Source organism: Notamacropus eugenii, chromosome 1, assembly GCF_028372415.1.
Source record: "Notamacropus eugenii isolate mMacEug1 chromosome 1, mMacEug1.pri_v2, whole genome shotgun sequence".
NCBI classification, from domain to species: domain Eukaryota; kingdom Metazoa; phylum Chordata; class Mammalia; order Diprotodontia; family Macropodidae; genus Notamacropus; species Notamacropus eugenii.
The window spans coordinates 340,547,762-340,565,091 of record NC_092872.1 but is presented as its reverse complement, the minus strand read 5'-3'; the positions used below and the strand labels follow the sequence as shown (position 1 = coordinate 340,565,091).

Below are 17,330 nucleotides of genomic sequence, written 5' to 3'. Positions count from 1 at the left end.
GGAACTCCCAAATTGGGAAGATAGGACTGCCTTAGAAAAAATAGCTAGTTATTTAAGACAGGATATGGTTAAGTAACAGAATGAGCATCTCAGGTTCTTAGTGTTCTACAAATTCAGAAGGGAGAGAGAGAGGGAGAGGGAAAGAGAGAGAACGAGAACAGGTTTGGAGTGAGTATGACCGAGGCCTCCTTGGAGGAGGTGATACCTTACAGACTTAATTCATTGATTTTTGATAGGTATAAAAGAGCATTGGGGTAACCATCTTAAGCCTAAGTATCATCTCCTAGAACTATTCAAGAACAGAAGTTATAAAGAACTCAGCTATTGGGTAGAAAGTAGGAAAATTATTTCTCCTAGGGGGACATAAGCAGCATCTACATGGGGTCATAGGATTTTAAAATTGGAATGAACCATGATGTAGTTTTGAAAAAAGAATGCTGGATTTGTCATCATTTGTCCTACATTTGAATTCCAACTGTTTTTGTTACCCTGGGCAAATTCGTTTCTTGTTCTGGGCCTTGATTTCCCCATTCACAAAATGATGTTGGAAGTCATCATTTTAGAAGGGAAGGAGTTTTCAGGTTGTCATTTTACCTCCTCACTTGATCCACACTGAAGTTTGTGTGACATGATGGAAGGTGTACAGGTTTGAATCATGGCTTTAACTCTCTCACTCTGAGACAAATTCCTTCACCTCTCAGCCTCCATTTCCTCATCTATAAAAGGAAGGGGTTGGACAAGATGACCTCTGAGATCCCTTCTAATCTATAATCTATGATCCTATGTTCCTAAAAAGCATGTGATGCATTCCAGACTAGAATGAGTAGGACAAAAGTTGATTGCCTCACCGAGAACCTTCAGCAATTTCTATTCTGATTAGAGTTTAGGTCTACAGACGATCCCCTGTGGATATCTATCTGTGTTTGTCTTTGTTAATCCTTCAAATCTAACATCTCTGTTGAGGGAAAACCAGATGGAACATGTTTTCAGTGTAGTAGAAGGAATTAAGGATAGGGATACTCTTCAAAGAAGGGAAGAATTTTCCCCGGGAGGCTCTGGCATCCCTTGCCACTCTTGTCTCTTTGAAGGGAGACCTAGGACACCGTTTGCCAGCCTACAGTTACGATAAAAGTCTAACATTTCATCTTTCTACAGCCCTTTACAGTTTGCAGATCCCCTTTCCATTCATTCTCTCATCTCATCTTCCTTGCAACAGCCCTTTGAGAGTGAGATTTTTATTCTTATTTTATAGATGGTGAAGTCTAGAGAAGACTGCTCATTCATTCACTTAACATTCCACATTTTACTAAGTACCTGCTATGAGCTGGGCACTGGAGATACAGTGACAAAAATAAAACTCTCCCTGCTCTCATTCTGTTGGAGGATGGAGTTGGTGGAGAAGAGAAGCAGTATTTAAATATTCATGTCCACACAGCTACAAAGTAGTATATAGTACTATATCAAGGCTATATGATTTAGGACTGGTTGATTTAGAGAGGCAAAGTTTGAGAAGGGCAAGGACAGAAACCTATAAAATAAATACAGGAATACAGAAGGGAGAAATAAACCCACATTTCAAATACTATAACAAAGACCCTTCTTTCTTTGACGTTCATTAAAAGCAAGTCTCACTTTACCTTGTACCTAACTTGAAGTAACCACTAGGAACTCATTACCCTAAGAAGTTAAAGGAGGCAGATTTTAGCTGGCTGTAAGAAGCTGACAAGGTGTCAACAATAGAAGAAGCTGCCTTTGGATGTTTGTGGGTTCTCTGTTGTTGGACAGAGTTTAAGCACAGGATAAGTGATCACTTGTAGAAGGAATTTATTTGTCTGCCGGGGTTGGTTGAGGTGACCTAAAGTTCCTTTCAACTTGGTCCTGTCTAGGACAGAAAGAATCATAGGCCTGACGTTGGGAGATACACTGATCATTTGTCCATGTGGGTAAGCCATGTGAATTTATCTGCTGCACACCCCTCCCCCATCTCTCTCTCTCTCTCTCTCTCTCTCTCTCTCTATCTCTCTCTCACACACACACACACACACACACACACACACACACACACACACACACACACACACACACTCTCTTCTGTTAATTCGCCCAGACCCATGTTCATTCTCTTTTGCCTATAGGATTACCTTTGCGTTGGTCTTGAATGAATGGGAGTTGATTTATTTTTCCGAAGTGTTGATTTCTTTCACAGCTACAATGGAGTCATTAAGCTAAAGCATGCGAAATGTAATTCACATTTAGTAAGAATCAGAAAGGATCTCGCCAGGTAGAAAGCAAACCTGAAGTCTGGCCTTTGGGATTTGTCTTGCGGGAGAAATAGATGTAATACATTCTCTTTAAGAGGAAGAAGATCAGTGTTACCTTCAACAAAGGACTGGAAACAAGATGTTCAGTAATTTAAAAAAAGATTTCATATTAATTTAGTCTGAGGTTGTGCCTGGAATGTCCATTCCCAACTCTTCTACGGAGTTTGATAACTAATTTAGCTGCAAAAATTTGCTCTTGGCCAAGACACCACCTCTCAGCTCCAAGCCTGAGAGAGATTTTTATTGCATTTTTAATAGGAAAGCTTCGCTGTTTTCCCAGGTTAAGAAAAATACTGATTTGTGCTGCTTCATTTAGCAGCTGTTCAAATAAAAAATGGCTATGATTTAAAAACAGAAATCTGGCAGCTGTTCAACTGTCCCGTTTTCAGATGAGAAGTCACTGAAGCGCATTTCATAAGTGTGCTTGCTATCTCCATACCAAGCTCTGGAGACTTTTCTCTCTGGAGTCAGTGTATCTTGTCTCATATGTAGTGTCCTCTCAGGGTCCACTCACAAAGACAAAATCTTAGAAATGGGCCAGAGAGGAGTCTCTTAAGAGTATAAAAATCAGGACATCTAAGGTCATTTAGTTGTAATCAAGGTTTTTCATAGGTCTAACTTCATTAAAAATAGTTTGTCCTTGTTCTGTCCTTTGTAAGATGGAATTTAGCAAGTCAGTCTTTTCCTTGTAATGGTTGCTTTTTTATACACTTGAATGCATTACTTCCACAGAAGACCTACTTCAATGCCTTATCATGCATGAATGATGGGCAAATGACCTTGAGTTCTATCTTTCCTATCTTTTACCAAGGTGAAAAGACTTACAATATGGTCTCATTGATGAATGTTGTATAAAGGATCATCCTGTTTGAATATGGAAAGGTTCATCATTATTATGTTGGCTTCTAGATGATGAATTCTTTGACCATGGCAAATTATAAAGTAACAAAAAATATGAAGTGGCTCTCAGCGACATGGGTGGCCTTTGCTGCTTCTGTGATGGAAGACAGAAAGTGCTAAGAATCACAGTTTTTAGGCTCTCTTCTTTTTTGCATCCATTGTGGTAGAGAATTCCCAGTGAGGAAACTTTCTCCTTCATCAGCAGCTGTTGTGCTGCTTACTATCTTAGAGAGTTGCTTGTGGCATTGAGAAGTTAAAGCTCTTGCCTAAAGTCCCCATGGCCAGCAGTTTTCAAAAACAGGACTTGGAATGCAGGACTTCACGACTATCTCCTGTGCCATATTTTCTCTCTCATTTCAGAAAATTTTATTTTTATTTTTCTGGACTTAACCAACCAAAAAAAGAAGCATTTGTATACATACCACCACAACACAAAAAGAATATTCTACATGAAGTTTTGAGTTCATCCCACTTGCTTTTTATTGAGTACATAATAAATTCTCATGTTACTGTCTAATTGCCTTGTTTATTTCTTCTCTGTTTGGGCCAGCTGTTAATATTAATTTAATTTATTCTAAATGCAAGGAACTTATTCAGGAACTAATGAATTGAGCCACATCGGTATTGACAGTCTTGACATAAGTTGAAACCAGAAGATAAAACAAGGTAGACCTTTAAATGGAAGGATGACTTACCTGTTCTTTTTTGGAGAGGCAAGTGTATGATTTGATGCTGGTGCTTTAATGTCCATAAATGCAATATGAAACAGCATTGCATGGGATACTTGGTCATGAAGATGACTGTATGTAGCTTGTCTACCAACTTCTTTTATAGCAAATGAAGGCAAGAAGTCTTACAAAGAATTTGACAAAATACTTCCAGCAAATTAATATTTAGGTGACTTCAGTGGAAGAAGGGCATAGGAGAGGGCAGTGAAAATAGGTTGGAAAATAGGCCTCAAAATTAAGAAATCAAAGATGTCAAAATCTCATAAATCTCTCCAAAGAAAGAGTTGGAGATGCTGGCAAGTTGGGGGTGGATGGCAAGCACTGAACATCACAAAAATGAAATTGCGTTTCTTAATAGAAAGGAGATGACTGTTCACTAATGAGAGTCACCAGAATCAGCCATTTGGATATAACTAGACCACTATTTAGATCAAAGTTAAAATCAATGCCAAATTAGAAGTATAAATTGAGAAGATTTATAGAAGGTGACCTAGCAGTCAATAACTGTAACATGTAGTTACAGAAGCTCTGATTCACTTACTTATCCAAGTTGTTCATCCCCAAAAAACAAAGGCATAAAGGTAAAATTTGACTTTAACTACACCGGTTTTTCCAGAAATGTTACCAGTATAAATAAGGCAGTCATCACAAGAAGCCAGAAAAAGGCCAGAAATCCCCTCAACCAGAGGTGATGATGATAAAATACTTAATTATCCTTGTCAAATGGACAATCATGACAACCAAGGGCAATAACAGTTTAAAGTACAAAGTCATTTGTAAAACATTACGAAGAGGATGATGGAAGATTACTAGCAGTATTGTCTCTCAAAATAATGAAGAACAATGAAGAGGAAAAATGTGATTATAAACCTTGGCAGGAGATGCAACTGAGCCAGATCATCCCAGGAGGACTTACCGATGAAATTAGAAGGATGAAAACAAGTAGACCAAAAAAAATCAAACAGATTTTTCAGCATGTCTATAACCATTTATTTTGATCATTGATGACACGACGTAATGGCAATGTGATTGACAGTGTAACTGTCAATATTTAGATGAAGTTAGGAAGAGCAGCTAGACCAGATCACGCATATACAGAAGAAACCTGTGCTGGAGGCAACATAATTTTAAAGTGTCAAGAAATCAATCTTTAAGAAAGGCAGAAAGATACCAAATGACTTGGGGATAAAAGTTACAGATGGCATTATGAATAACAAGAACAGAAAGAGTGTTTAATATCTGCAAGTACTGCCCCATATGTCAAATTTCTCATCTCTTTAAATTCTTTATGAGAATGACCTACACTTGTATTTAGAATATCCTTGATGAAAACATAAGAAGGGAACAGAAGGCTTTTGCAGACACTTTTTGGAGCAGATTATATATCTTCATTAAATTATAGAATGAAAGATTCTGCTCTCTTTGTTATTTACTATTTTTAATTGTCTTAGTAAAGCAAAATGAAGCCCTAAGGTTATCCACCAATGGTGTTTACCTTACATGTCTTGTCATACAAGATTTCTTTGATAAATGCAACCAAAGAGGGAATTTTAATAATCTTCTGATTATTGATATCATAAGGAAGAAGTCAGGGAGACATGTTCACCCCTGTCATGGGTGGTAACTTGCAAATGAAAGAAGGATTTCATGTAGATGATAGGTTCCTCCAGATGTTCCTCTTTGCAGATAACATTGTGTTACTTGCTTCAAATCCCTGGATAGTGTACCGCAAAGTAATCAAAAGTTCTGAATAACAAAACTCTTAGGGGAAAACAGCAGTGAGTGGATGAGAAATATACAGTGCAAAGATCGGAGTAAAAGGATTCTGACACAACAGTCAGTATGAACTTGTGCAATTTGTTGCCTCTCATCTGTAAAAATGAAGGGAGTTAGATGAGTTCTAATATCCCTTCTAAACTCTAGTGATTCCGACATACAGTTGAAAGGGCAGACTTGTTCATTTGAGTTAGTTTATTAGTGTCTTTCTTAGAAAAGTTCTTCAGATGGACAGTGAGCTGGACCCAGATTTAAGAAGAAAGCAGGTAGGATTACATTTGAGAAATTGTGCAGCACTTCCAGACATTACCCACATACAGACCTATCATAGAAGTACCAGTATTATCCTGGTGATACCATATGTCAGCAAGTCACGATCCACTACCGTCTCTGTAGAGTTTGTAGGTGACCTAGCAGGCAGTAAAGAGATGTATGGTGGGAATATCTAATTTACAGCATATCACTCATTGTGATTTGCATATTAAAAAGTAAAATAAGAAAAGACATAAAATCAAGGAACGAAGCAACCTGGTCACATAGTGGTAGCAAGGGTTAACAGATGAAAAGCCCAAATATGATGCATGAACTATTAAGACTCAGAGGAAGCCCTCCTGTACGTTGGACAGATCCTTGCTCAGTCAGTCAGCAGGTATTTATTAATATCTTCTATGTGCCTCCTCCTGTGCTGGGTGCTGGGATACAAAGACAAAAGTTCCTGCCCTCAGGGAGTTTACAGTCTTATTTCTGGAACATTTGTGGAAGAATATGGACAAGGAAAACAAAGGATGAGACAATACTGTACACTGGAAAAGAGTGTGGGATTCTGACCCAAAGGACTCCAGTTCCAATCTTATATGTGCTACTCTTTACCTGTGTGATCTTGAGCAAATGATTTAATCTCTCTGGCCCCCAGTTTCCTCATCTGTAAAATGAGGGAGTTGGACTTGATCTTCGAGGTTCCTTTCAGCTCTGATAGTCTTTGATTCTGGAGTGTAGAGGAGGACTGTCTTTTTCTAGAAGGCTGCACGGATTTCTTGGAGGAGGTCTAGTGAAATAGAGAGCAGATGTGGGTCATCAGGTGGCTGTGTTCTTACTACCTCAGGAGACAAGGAAAAAGAGAGACAAACGTGCATTTGGCTTCCTGCCGTAACACACATAAATCCCACTAAAGACAATCTCTATCCCACAATTTCTATCCTCTTTTCCTGGTTACCAAGATCAGACTGCCATGGCAGGCAATCTCAGTATTTTTGGAACTGCTTGGATTTCTTATTAAATTAGTTTTAGCGCTTTAAACAGTCGTTCATATTGTTTGAAGAAGCTGCAATTAACATCTTGCAAGCACATCAGCAGAACTTGGGTTGCTAAGCAGCAGACCTTTAAGGACAATTTGTCAATTTCTTCAGTAAGAGAGCAAATAGTAAACACTCACATTCAAAGAAAATTGCTTGTTTTTCCAGCTTTCCCACCACCGCTAGGCCTCTAGTTCATCAGTGTCCAATTTATTCTTTATTTGGTTTTCATAAATAATTCACAAGACTTAAAGTAGAATAATTGAGTCTTTTCCTGAGCCTAATCCTTGGCAATGCAAAACAAAAAGACATTTAGATGACAATTTGGGCATATTTGTTGTAGGTGATTTTTCAGATGGATGTTGGACTGAGCCTTTGCAAAGTCTCCAGGGCCTTGGGTGCCCCAGAGGTGTCTGGGGATAGTTAGGTGTCAAGGACTAGGGCACAGGCTCAGTAATATCAGCCCTCTTACTCTTTGGACATTTGAGTCACAGAGAAAACACGGCAGCTTAGAAAGTGTACTAAATGTGAAGCCAGGAACAGAATAGGTTCAAATCCCGGCTCTGTTGATCATTAGCTGTGTGATCCTGGTTAAATCAGTTATCCTCCTTCATCCCCACCTTGTAAAAACTACAAAATCACATGGACTAGCCACTCATTAATCAACAGGCTTTTATTAAGTACCTACTATGGGCCAGGCATAGTGCTTGCTCCAGGAGCTTACATGCTTTGAGGGAGAGGAGGATGTACATATTGCAATATGGATGCAAAATAAATAAATATAAATAAAAGATAATTTCATGTAGAGGATATTAGCAGCTGGCAGAGAGGGAGACAGGAAAGACTTGCCAGAGAAGGTGGCACTTAGCCTGAGTTTTGAAGGAAACAGGATTCATGGGGGAGTTGGAGAGAAGGGAGTTCATGGCGGGGAGAACAACCAATTTAGAGGCAGGACAGGGAGTATCACATGTAAGGACTACCAGTTTGGCTGGACCATAGGAAAACAACATATTAAAGAGCTGGAAAGGTAGGTTGGGGCAGGTTGTGACATGCTTTAAATGCCATACAGAGGAGTTTCTATTTGATCCTAGGGGCAGAAGGAGCCTTTGAAGTTTATTGAGTAGAGCAGTGACATAGTCACATCTATGCCTTAGGATGGATTATAGTGGAGAGAGACTTGAGGCAGGGAGACCAATTAGGAGGTTATTAATATGGTCCAAGTGAGAGGTGATAAAGGTCTGCATTGGGATGGTAGTCATGTGAGTAGCAAGGAGACAACAGATACATTACAGGCTGTAGAGAGAGAGATGACAGGATTTGGGAGCTTAGTAGGTATGTGGGCTAAGATTTTCCTTTACCCCTCTTCAGTATTCCCTGTTTCAACACAAATAGGGTAATTGAGCGGAGGCTGTAGTTTTGGAGGAAAGACAATGAGTTCTGTTTTAGTCCTGTTTAATCTAAGATGCCTATGGGACATAGAGTTTGTAATATCCATTAGAAATTTGATTGATTAGAGGTTCACTGAACTGAATTCACTCAGATTTTTGGGACAGGCTGTATAGGTTTAGGAGTCATCGTTGAAGAGATGATAATTAAACTTATGGGAGTGGATGAGGACCAATTTTACCAGAGCATAAAGACAGAAGAGATACTAGAACACAGACTTGAGGAACATATCCTTTTAGGGAGCTTTATGTGAATGATGAACTACCAAAGGATACTGAAGAGGATTAGTCAAATAGGTAGGAGGAAAACTAAGCAAGGGGTGTCTTGAAAATCCAAGAAAGAGAGAATATCCTAGAGGTTAAATGCGGTCAGTGGTATCAAAGGTCACAGAGAGGTCAAGAAATATGAGGATTGAGAAGAAGTCATCAGATGGGCATTCCATCTGTTTAGCAGGACTATTATAGAGAAAACACTGTGTAAACCTTAGAAACCCTTTACAAGTGTGATTTGTAGTCATAACTACTTTGGAGTTATGTGAGTGTATTCTAGATCCAGCTTGCAATGTGTCTCTGGGAAACCTTCCTTGTCCAGATTCGAATTAGAGATAATCTTGCTGTAAGTTCGGTGGTGGTAGTGTTAATGATGATAATCATGATGATAAATAATTCCCATTTATATAGTGATTGTATGCAAAAGCACATGCTTCAAAAGAACACTGGGTAAAGTCCAAATGTGGACATTTATACCCAAGAATTGGTGGCTGTCCACAAAATTGGTGGGGTATGACTTTTTGCCGTTATATCAGTTATTTCACTTCCTCCTCCCAATGATCCTTTGATTGTGGTAAAGAAAAACAAGTACAAATATCTGATACAGAAACCTCTTCTGATATTCTATGTAATTTTCTAATGTAGTAGATTCTCACCTCTTTGTTGTGGAAGATGAGAAATTTTTTATTATCTTTTCACAGACTTGCATTTTTTCCCCATTGAGTCCTTAATCTTTGGGGCTTACTCCCCATCTTGCAGACCAGAAAATATCTGCAAGATTAAGTTCTTTTGATTCTGAACCTGAAGAAATGTGCATTGTAGTACGTCCCCATTTTCACAGGGGAATTATAATCTCTCTCTAGGCTTCTGATTTGTTAAGGATCATCATTATGACATACTGGAAAAAGTACTGGATTTGGAACCAAACCCAGATTCAGGTCCCTTCTTACTTCTGTCTGTGTGACTTTAGACCAATCATTTCCCCTCTGGCAATTATGTATTGGAGCCAGCTCAAATGGGGAACCAATTGTTAAATTTTTAGTATAAATGTGGATACCTCAGAAATTGGCAAAGGCTACACATTTATGGCTTGATTGTTTAGACTTTAAAAAGTGATGGAGGACATATTAATAATAATGTAGATTAAACTTGTGTTTTAAATTTTCAGAGAACCAGTTATTAAACATTTACCAATAAGCCTTAATTTCTTTTACCAATGCTTTTCTTTCTTCCGCTCCCTTCACCCCCATGTCAAGGCTAAGGCTAAGGGAAGCTCCGTGTCCATTCAGGCCTCAGGGTTCTACATGCTGTATTTGATGTGCAAGCAAGGATGACTTTTGTAATTTCTTCTGCTGGTCCTGTAAGTCTTAGTTCATGTAAATCTTTCCATGCTTCTCTGTATTTATCATACTTGTCATTTCTTACAGCGCGTTAATATTCCCTTACATTCATTCACCACAGTGTATTTAGCCTTCCCCAATCAGTAACATCTACTTTGTTTCCAATTCTTTGCTACCACAAAAAAAAATGCTATAAATATTTTTGTATATATGGAGACTTTCTTCTTATCGTTGACCTCCTTGGCATGTAAGCCTAGTTGTGGTAGAATTGCTAGGTCAAAAGGTATAGACATTCAGTCATTTTATTTGCATAATTAAATTAGCACTTAATATTAACTCAATTTTTTCGCACTGGTAGCATAGTTAAAGATTAGAGTGGGTTTTTTTTAATAATCAAATTATGTTGATAAATTGTCTTCAAAGAACATGATCTTTTTCAGACCTGGGATCTCCAGGGCTACACACAGCCATTAATTAAGTTCCTTCAGGAGTCTCTTCCATGTGTCTGTTTGGGTTCCGGTTCTTGTGGTTCCTGCTGAATATGAGGCACAAAACTAGAACTCAGGAAGGCACAGCCATCATTTAGCAAGGTACAAGCTTGTACTTGTACTTAATTGGGTTATCAGCTGAGCCCTGCTAAGATTAAATGAACTGACCTCAATACTCTGCCTAGTTACTATTTGTTTTATTTTTTTTTTTTAATATGTCATTTCTGCTTTTGGTCTAAGCATTCTCCCAGTGGTGGCTATTTTCTTGGCAGTGGTATTCCATCTTTAACTTACTGTTTCCTTTGACCCTGAGTGTTGTTCAGCCTCTCTTGTTTGCTTATTGTCCAACTAAGTGTTATCTAAAGAAAATACCAGCTCTGCTCCACCCCTCACAGGTGACAGAGGTGGAGCTGAGGCAGGCTAATTAGAAAACATTGCATGTCTAGGCCAGGGATGGGGAATCTGAGGCCTTGAGGCCACGTGCAGTCTTCCAGATCCTTAAGTGCGGCCTTTTTAGTGAATCCAAATTTTCCAGAACAAATCAGATTGATTCTGTCGATTTGGATTCAGTCACAAGGATACATTTTAGGATCTAGAAGGCCACATATGGCCTCAAGGCCACAGTTTTGCCACCCCTGGTGTAGGCTTTTGCGAGGCTCCAAGATTATTTGGTATAACAGATGGAAGCAAGAGGTGAAAATCGTCCCTTTTCATTAGCAGGTAACTCTCGCATTATGCATGAGATGACACTGGATGCCCTGTGTGTTTTAGCCACAATCAGCTAGCAAATGTTCTGAAGAAGAACCTTTAATTGCTTGAAATGAATTTTGAGAATCCCTTTCCCCCTTCTTTGCACCTTCTCCCCCCTTCCCATAGAGATACCAGTAGTGATACCCCATCCTAGAAGGTAGGTTTGGTCCTGTGGATAGAGGAGGGAAATGATACAGAAAGGGAAAGAGGTTGAAGGCCTTGCTTTATTCATCCTGGAGTTATCAGGAAGGTGGATTCATAGCCCCTAGGCAGAATTTGGGACCACACTGGGATGTTAGACAGGCTTTGGACAGTGGTTCTCATCATCTTCCATCTTTCTTTATCCACTTGCTCCCTTCAGGATAAAAAAATCACTTAGCAGCCTGAAATATATACTACTCCTTCTAGAAAGAGAGACAGTCCAAGTACTAAGTAGCTTTGGAGCCTTTGTCCCATTGTAAAGTTTTTCACAACTTGATAGTTTCATTATCTGAAGTATTTAGGATCATAAGATTTTTAGAATGTAAGTTCCTGGGGGAGGAGGGACTGACCCCCATTTGTACTTATATTTCCAGCACCTAAGGCAGTAGCTGGCACATAGTTGTTATTGTCGTTCAATCTGACTCTTTATGACCCTACTTGGCAAAGATACTGGAGTGGTCTGCCATTTCTTTCTCCAGTTCAATTTGCAGTGGAGGAAACTGAGGCAGACAGACTTAAGTGATTTGCTCAGGGTCACACAGCTAGACCAGTTTTGAATTCAGGAAGATGAATTTTTTCTGTCTCCAGGGCCATCACTCTGTGCACTATGGCACTCTGTGCACTGCCTTGGCAAACAGTAGGTTCTAACAAATGTTGTTCATTCTTTCATCCATGGGGTCACATAGATCCAGAGGTGGAAGGAAGCCCGGATCGCAAAGTTCAACTGCTGTGCTTCCTCTCCTTTCATTCTTTTCTTCACTCTATGTTCTGATTTCCAACCTCATCATTCTAAAACACCTGAGTTATTGGTTATCTCTCAGTTATCTAATCCAGTGATCCATTCTCTGTCCTCCTCCTCCTTGATCTCTCTGAAGCCTTCCACACAGTAGACCTCCCTCATCTCTTCCACAGTCTCTTCTCTCTAGATTTTCATGACATTTTCATGCTAAATATGGGAGTCCACCCCCCAAGCAAGGCAGTGCCCTGGCCCTCTTGTCTTCTCCCTCTTTACTGTCACTTGTGTGACCTCTCTGCTTCCAAGGATTTACTTACCAACTCCATGCAGATGTCTCCCAGATCTCCAGCCCTAGCCATTCTTCTCATCACATCTAGCCGTGCATCTCCAGCTGCCTACTAGACATCTGAAATTGGATGTCTTGTGAGGTGTCCAAACCTGAATTTGGTATATTTCCCCCCAAACTCTTTCTTTTTCTGAACTTCCCTGTTACTATCTAGGGTACCACCATCATCTCAGTCAACCAGGAGGCCACCTAGGTGCCATCCTTGATTCCTTACTTTCTCTAACTCCTCTCTCTCCATCCCCAATCAGTTGCCAGTCCTGTTGTATCTGGAAGACGCTATCTGCATCCAGAGAAAGAACTGATAAATAGAAGCATGTATTTTACATACAAAAGAATGATTTTACATTTGTATGTGAGGAGAGACAAGATTTTGCTTTTCTTTGTAACCTCAGGATTTAGCGCAGTGTTTGTCACATTGTAGGTGCTTAATAAATGCTTATTGACTCTTGATTATCACCCTCTTGATTTATAGATGAGGAAACTGAGACTCCCAAGAGGCTGAATGGTAATTCCAGGATTTCATCATTGTCCTTTCCATTCTGTCTGTATCCCATCCCTGTTTGAGATCCTGGTTCCATTGACTCTTTGGGGAAATCATATGATCCCATGGATTTCTGACATTGAGAAATAACCCTGCGTCATCATTGTTTCTCTACTACCAAAAGGGTGCTGTTGAGATGTGCATAGTCCATGGCCTCCTTGATTAAGGAAATTACTACAAAACTACCAACGTTATCATTATTATTAATTATATATTAATGTGTTATATTAATATATTATTGATTATTATTAATTTTTTTAAAGGAGGTGAATATACTCATGGAATAGCTGTCTTCTTATTGTTTTCATTGGGGGTGGGAAGCTGGTGTATTCAGAATCAGTATCTATTTTTCTACCTTTAAAAGGGGCATATTCACACTTGGAAGACTGAGGCAAATATAGGATATAGGGACATATGCAAAGAATCTGAGAAGAACCTGGACTAAGCTTGTACATTTCTTGATGATATGCCTTTCCATTGTGAAAGTGCATGGGACCGTAACAATTTTTAAAAGATTAAAACATGGTTTGGGATTGATGAAAGACCATAGACTTCTGTATTACTCAGATGCCTAACAATAATATTTTCTTGAAGAAGAGAATTGAAAAATATTGCAAGTGGATTTAATTTTTTTTTATTCTAAACTTGAACATCAACTGAAACGAGCATTCCCAAATGGAATGGACAAAATGGAATGCAGGATGGTACTAATCTTTATTATGTAGAATTTGCTTTTTTTTTAAGTATATAACAAATACAGCGTATAACTTTCAAAGCTGTCCCATAGGTCTGCGATTCTTTTATCCTTCCCTTTTTGTTTTCTTTTCTACATTTTTGCAAAAGGCTGGAGCAGTTGCAAGTGGCAAACTTTGAACTTTGCCAAAAATGGGCTGTATCTTAACAGGCAAGAAACAGCTAGCTGCAGATGTAGGAGTCATTTTAGAATCAGAAATAACTGGTTAGCACAAAGGTCAAAATTAACATTGAATTAGAAAAAAATGGTGAAGATGGGAGACAGGCACTGCATGCAGATTACAGCAGCTCCGTCCAGTATTTTTAAATAAGTTGTTCATGCTGAAAAATGGGAAATGGATAAAAGTGAAGACTTCATTTAAACAGGTAATTTAAAATTTTTCAGGATGAACATGAGAGAGCTTTTCCTGACTGAACTTGTGACAGAATTACAGTGTCTTTGAGTCGGGAAGAACCTTTAAAGACTGTCTAGTCTTGCTCTTACTACAGCTTTCCTCCCCTTTTGAGAGATCAAGAGACTAAGACTGTATTTCAAATAATGGTCATGCCAGTCTCACCCACATTTCCTTTTCCCCAAGGAAATTATACTGGTACATCAAGGGAATGCCATAGACAGGATATTTGAACTTCAGCAAAACATTTGACAAAGTCTCTTAAGCTATTGTAGGCAAGATGAGAGACACACAGGCCAGATGATTTGGTAATGATGGGTCTCAAAAAGTAGTTATTAGGAACTGGGGTTAATGAGAAAGGAGTTGTCTAGTAGAGTTAAGCTGTCCTTAAGCCCTCTGATATAAAAATATTTATTAATAACTCAGATGGAGCCACAGAAACTTGTCAGATTTGTGGAAGACATGAAGATATGAGGACTAGTGAACTTACTGAATGACAGGATCTAAAAAAGGTCTCTCACCAAGGTATGGTGGGCTAAATCTAGAAAAGTGGAATTTAATGGGGATAAATGTAAAGTTCTACATTTCGGTTCACAAAATCAACTTTACAAATACAAGATCAAGAAGTCTTGGTTAGGAACTGGCCTGGGTGAAAGAATGTGTGGGGATTTCCATGACCTAAAAGCTGATGTAGCAGCCAAAACAAATTAATACGACCCTGGACTTCATTTTAGAAAGATATAGTATAGTGGGAGACAAAGGGAGGAAAAGGCTTACTCTATTCTGTCTTAGTTAGACTATATCAGGAATACTATGTTTAGTTTTGAGAGCCATTAAAAACTGAAAAAAACCCTTGTTTTATTGTTTTATTCCTGTTTTGTTTTAATAGCACAGCTATTCCTAGGTATGCCTGTCCCCTCCAGCTCCCCCCTAATTGAATCTGCCCTTGTAACAAAGAAGAGTTGAGCCCTCTTCTTCCCGCCCCCCCCCCCCCCCCCCAAATCCTAAAACAGTATTACATCAGACAGGATATGCAGAATTCTGTTAAAATGTGTAGCTTTTCTGCTTCTCTGCCATGTGAAGGGAAGCATTTCATTACTGGATCTCTGGGACTGTTAATGGTGTTTATAGGTACCTTGAGTTTGACCTCCTTTTAGTGATATTTTCATTTATACAGTTGTAGTCATGGTATAAATTGTATTTCTGGTTTTGCTCACTTTATTGCGTTTGTGCCTACAAATTTTCCTGAATTTTTCTGAAATATTTGTATTTGTTATTTCTTACTACACAATAATATTTCATTATATTCATAAGTCAGGAAAACAGGGTGGTGTAGCAGATAGAACGCTGGTCAGACACTTCCTAGTTGTATGGCTCTGGCCAAGTCGTTTAACCCCATTTGCCTCATCTGTAAAATGACCTGGAGAAGGAAATGAGAAACCACTCTAGGATCTTGGCCAAGAAAGCCCCAAATAGGGTTGTGAAAAGTCAGATACAACTAAAACAACTGAACATCCACAACAAAAATATTTTGGGTCACACTTTGTTCAGCTGATCTATAGTGAATGTGCAGGCCTTACTGAGGCTGGTCTAGTAATTCAAGTTTGACTTGGGAGATACTCATAGCCCATCTCACAATGAACAAAAAGAGGTTCACTGAGCCATAGACAGGATCCTCAGCAAGGATATTGCTCTGGGTAGACATGACTCCCCTTTTCTCTATCCAGAAACAGCAAGATCAGCAAGCTACATCAGCAAGTCTGTTGTGCATCAGGGGCATATCCACTGAGTCTGAGGGGAATTGATTCCTCATAGGCTGGCCTTTTAGATGTCCAGGAAGTCCCAGGAGGAAGAAATTTATTAGGTTCCTACTATGTGCCAGGTACATCACTAAGCACTGTACAAACATCTCATTTGATCCTCACAAAAACCCTGGGAAATAGGTGCTGTTATTTTCCTCATTTTAGATTTGAGAAAACTGAGGTAAACAGGGTTAAGTGACTTGCCCAGGGTCATACAGCTAGCAAGTGTCTGACCCTGCATTTGAATTCAGGTCTTCCTGAATCAAGACCCAGGGCTCTTATATCCTGCTCTACCTAGTTACCTCAGGTAATTAGACCAATCAAGTCTCAGGAACAGCTTTCTTCCCTTTTGGGGGTAGGAATCAGTTTAGCCCAACTGGCAGGAATCCCAGTAGACATGGGCCCAAAGATTTGCTCAGGATCCCTGACACTCCCTGATACAGTGGTGGGGCCAAGATTCATACCCAAGCCTTCTCCCTACAAATCCAGTAGTCTTTCAAGTATAACACAAACTTTGTCTTTTATGCTGATGTTCTCTTGACAAAACATATTTTCTAAGACTTTCCCCAAAACAAAAATGCCACAAAATGGGAGTGGTGATAATATTCCATGGTATCTCTAGGCCTGTAAGCATCTTATTATTTCATTTATTGGACAGATTTAATTTCCCCTGTTTTCAAAAAGTAGGGAAATGGCATGTTTTAGATTTCTTGGTCTCTTCAGAAAACCAAAACTCACTGAGCTGCTTCTCACTGTATTGAAGTGATTCTTTTTTCTTAGTCCGTGGCCCTCCCTGAGCTCCCAGAAGGCAGCAAGGACCGTGTCTCACTTAATCTTTGGATTTTTCTCCGTTAAGAGCACTGTACCCTCTGATTTTTTGTTTTTGATTTCTTTCCCTTTTTTGTCCCAGACTCATAGTATAGGGAATTGCTTGTGAGGAAATCCAGTTTACAAGTACTTGAGATGCGACTTAAAGTCTGAGAGAGTGGCCTGGCAGACTGAGGGGGTCTGAGGAGCTGAGTGGGTCAGGTGACTTGCCCAGGACCACAGTTTGTGTCAGAGGGGAGCCTGGTGCCTAGGTTTTCTTGACCCCAGGCTCTTTCAGGGGCTATAACAAAATTTATTATGCTTCAGGTGAATCCAAAAATGAGGTGACAACCATGCTATGAGAGAAGAAAAAAACAGAAAAAGAAATGGTTAAGAGAGGTAAACCATATTGTGGCATTAGCATATTTCATTCCCCTCCCCA

General features: G+C 39.3%; 1 protein-coding gene across 7 annotated transcripts in view; it reads left to right on the top strand.

The window, feature by feature from the left end:
• The window catches only part of JADE2 (jade family PHD finger 2), a 179,242-nt gene that overhangs the window by 52,034 nt on the left and 109,878 nt on the right, over positions 1-17,330 (top strand). The window lies entirely within an intron of this gene.